Source organism: Solanum tuberosum, unplaced genomic scaffold (genome assembly GCF_000226075.1).
Source record: "Solanum tuberosum cultivar DM 1-3 516 R44 unplaced genomic scaffold, SolTub_3.0 scf00014, whole genome shotgun sequence".
In the NCBI taxonomy this organism is placed as follows: Eukaryota; Viridiplantae; Streptophyta; class Magnoliopsida; order Solanales; family Solanaceae; genus Solanum; species Solanum tuberosum.
The window spans coordinates 297,611-302,385 of NW_006238939.1; positions in this window are offsets into that span (position 1 = coordinate 297,611).

Consider the following 4,775-nt stretch of genomic DNA (forward strand, 5'->3'; position numbering starts at 1 on the left):
TAAAGTCTTTCAAAATTCGTTTCAAAATTACAAAAAGTTCATAAATGTCTAGAGATCTAAAGTGGGGAATGGGTTCTACATAATCATCCTCATCACTCTCGTCGTCGGTGTCATCGGGAGCCGAAGTAGTAGGTCGACGAGCGAGGTTCATCACTTCTTCTTTGATTTGTTGAACGGTCTCACTCATGCTTTCTTGTTCAGCTACTCTTCTCCACTTCGACTCTACCAGTGCCACTGTAAGTTTAGCTATTTGAGCCGACATAGCAGCAATCTGAACACCGTCAAGTGCCTCGGCTAATTCCTTCTAAGCCTAACTAGAGTCGTCTTACATCGTTTCAAGAGCCTAGACCATAGAATCTACCCTTGTGTGTCCCCCTACCACTTTTTCTTTCCAAATCTGGGTGGAAAGTTCAGGTATCAATTGGATCGAACTATCTAGATTCTCAGCGACGTACTGATGGAAGTCATTCTGCATATTATTTGATTTGCTGAACGGTCTCACTCATGCTTTCTTGTTCAGCTACTCTTCTCCACTTCGACTCTACCAGTGCCACTGTAAGTTTAGCTATTTGAGCCGACATAGCAGCAATCTGAACACCGTCAAGTGCCTCGGCTAATTCCTTCTAAGCCTAACTAGAGTCGTCTTACATCGTTTCAAGAGCCTAGACCATAGAATCTACCCTTGTGTGTCCCCCTACCACTTTTTCTTTCCAAATCTGGGTGGAAAGTTCAGGTATCAATTGGATCGAACTATCTAGATTCTCAGCGACGTACTGATGGAAGTCATTCTGCATATTATATATAAAAATTGACATCAATATATATACATATCATAAATATATTCACCATTAATAAATATTATTCATATTAAATAACTTACAAAAGTTCGTTCGGCCCTTTCCTCCACCCACACATCCGGATCCGACTCATTTTCTTTCTTCCTAACGTAAGTCTTCCGGAAAACCTCCGGTTCAATGGGAGTGCGTCCCAATTCTTTTTCCTATAAATAAAAACTAAAATTNTACCACTTTTTCTTTCCAAATCTGGGTGGAAAGTTCAGGTGTCAATTTGACCGAACTATCTAGATTCTCAGCGACGTACTGATGAAAGTCATTCTGTATATTAAATATAAAAATTGACATCAATATATCTACATATCATAAATATATTCACTGTTAATAAATTTATTCATATTAAATAACTTACAAAAGATCGTTCGGCCCTTTCCTCTACCCACACATCCGGATCCGACTCATTTTCTTTCTTCCTAACGTAAGTCTTCCGGAAAACCTCCGGTTCAATGGGAGTGCGTCCCAATTCTTTTTCCTATAAATAAAAACTAAAATTAATAACGATATATATGAATCAACTAATTATTTATTTAAAAGCTCGAATTAGAACTTTCCATCTCTCATGCAATTGTTCCAACAGTCTTTGCACCTCCGGTGTGCAACGAGCCACCTTAAGACTACCTCTAGCCTTTTTGGCTTGTTCTGATATTGCCTTAAACTTGTCTATGTTCCAATACTGACCCAATTCATCAAAAACATGAGGTAACATTCAACCGGGAGTTCACCACTATCCCGAACTTTCTTTAGTCAGCTAGACAGTCTGGCGAATGCCTTCCTCTCAAATGTGGTCCCAATGATCAAATTGTACCTCGACTCCCAAGTACACATAGTCTGGAAAAAAATTGAATAACGTTAATTAGATCGATAGTAAAAAAAAGTAAAGTATACTAAACTTAACTAAAAAATATATACCTTAAATTTATTAAACATCGTCTGGCGTATACTATTTGGAATCTCGCTCCAAGAGTGATAAGCCTGTGTATAGAGTCTTCTAACACAGTCTTTTAAAGTTCGAGCAGCATCTTTTGCAGGATGCCACCTGCAAAACACATAATAAATATGTTAGTTCATGAATAATATATTAAAGTATAAGAAATAAATAAAATAAACTAACAAATAGATAACAAAACAAACTTACGATGATCCATCTGGCTCAATCATGACTCTACTAAGTCTGTCCTTCTGGCCAGGAGTTAGAGCAGACATCGTATCATCTGGTGTAGCACTAGGTGTAGCTGTAGACGAGGGTGATACATCAGGATGCACAAAACACTGAGTCAATGGAGGCGTACCGACAATAGCATTTGACTGCTTGCTACTAGAATCTCCAATCCCCATGGTAGATAACTGAGGAGATGTACCCGTGGGAGATGGAGTACCTGCTGATAAGGGTCGTGCTCGATGAATAGCCTGTAAAGGTAGGTCCTCGCAGCATCGTGAAGGTAATGCATGTGAAGTAGAGGAAGCACCGACTGGTCGACGGTAATTAGGATAATATTGCCGAGGATCCGCCGTACCAAACGGAACAACAAATAAATGAGTATCATGGCTGATGCGGTCTGGCGCAGAAGAAATAGATCCTTCAATATCCTCAGGATTTATGGGTCTCCTAAACTTCTTCTTCTTAGCTTGTTTAGTCTGGCTAACTCCAAGATGCTCGCGATGTTTATCACCGTCACCGCCTGATGACATATGTATGCAAATTTACATGTATAATATATATAAAAATCATAAATTAAATAAAATTAGCAAAATACACTTTACATATATATACTAGCTAGCTTTCATTCTACGCTATTTCTCCTCGCTTGTTTCAATTTCATTCATTCTCCCATTCTTCCTCCTCATTTGTTTCATTTTCATTATCGTCACATTCTTCGTCATAAAATGATTCATTTTCCTCATTCTCGGATATTTGTTCCTCAACATTCAGTATCTCATCATTAGATACTTCTTCTAATATGTGTTGAGGATGTTGTAGTGTGATTTCCAAGTCAACATCAACTTGTTGTTGAACAATTGCAACATCATTTTGATACGCCACATCTAAGACATTGTCAATTTCAATTCTTCCCACAGGCTTACTTTTTATAACAACCTACCAATCAATTTTGTCTCTACGCAATGGATATGGAGCGTAATACACTTGTTTAGCATTTTGTGCAATCATAAAATGATCATAACTTTTGTATTTCCTGGTGTGCTTAACTTCAATTATATTATGTTGATGGTCCACCTTTGTGCCTCTATGTGATGGGTCAAACCACTCACACCGAAATAATACAATCTTCTTCTTAGGCCAACCTGAATACCTCACTTCAATAATCTCGTGAATGACACCATAATATTCAATAGTTTGGCCGGTAACATCAACATCACCTTGTATGTTGACAACGCTATTATTTGTTTTCTTATTCCTAGAAACTTCTTCAGTTTGAAACTTAAAACCATTGACACAATACTTATTCATTGTCAGTACTTGAGATTCAGGTCCAAGTGCTACTTCTTTCACTAATTGCAAATGTTGGACACTTGAGTATTCATCGTAAACCTACGTGATTGTTATTTCAAGTAATATAATTTAGTATAACATGAATATATTATATACTTAGTGATTGCACACTTACATAGTTCCTCAGCCAGTTGAAAATTTTTGTATAGATGGCTTCATTACCCCATGTGTTTACGAACAAGCTGATCATTTTACATTCAAGTATTTCGTTAGTTAATGAACACTTATTAGTATGTAATTAGATAACATATTTTTAACACTTACTTCACATATGGTTGAATCTCTGGACAATTAAGCAAAATATGTGTCACAGCTGATTGTATTTCCATATCAGTGAATCCTCGTTTTCCACGCTTTTTACATCCTCGATCATTTTGATTAAAAATTGATATCAGTGGAAATAAAGGATCAATATCGCCTTCATCATTGCGATTAGGCCTGTTTCTCCTACATGACACATCATCACCAAAGTAAAAAGAATAAAAATCACCAGTTTCTCTCCTAATATGACCTTGAATAACTGATCCTTCGATCCTTCCCCTTTGCTTAATCGTTTTCTTGGAACTGTCAATTTTTCTACATGTATATATGTATATATATATTTTAATAAAAGACTTGGTGAATATAAATAACTTAGTGAAATGTTTCAAATGGATACATCCATTTTGTTTGACCCGAATCTCCGAGGCGGGCCTCTTGTACAAGGTGAATTGGAAGATGCTCCATCACATCAAAGAAACCACATGGAAATATCTTCTCCAACTTAGTATTAGTAACAAGAATGTTTTCCTCCATCCTGTCTATATACTCTCCAACAACTTTCCAGAACACAAATCTTAAAAAAAGACTTATCTACTGTGAATTGGTTTCCATATCCTTTCGGGTAGATGAACTAAAAGCGATAGGAATTAAAGTTTCCATGAACACATGACAATGATAACTTTCATACCTATCAATTTCCTTCATTCATATCTGCCCGCTTTCCTAAATTCGAAGCATAGCCCTCCGGCATCCTCAAATTTTTAACCCACTCAATAATTTCACGTTTCTCATCCAATGTGAATGAAAAGCTGGCTTTAGGCTTAACTATTTTACCATTTTGTAATTCCTGCAGCCATAACTCTTTTCTCCTACAATATTCCTTTATGTCCATTCTAGCTTTTTAGATTGTCTTTTGTCTTACCCTTATCATCCATCACTGTGTTAAACGAATTGTGAAAATAATATTTTTCAATGTGCATCACATCAAGATTATGTCGTAGCAGATTGTCTGAGTCCAAAACAAAAAGGGCAACAATTTTTTTTGAAAATTCCAAAAGGGCAACTCAATTAATTATGAAACCAAAAGGGCAACAATTTTTAACGTCGCGTAAATCAGATTTTCTAAAATGAGGCTCAAATTCCAATGAGCC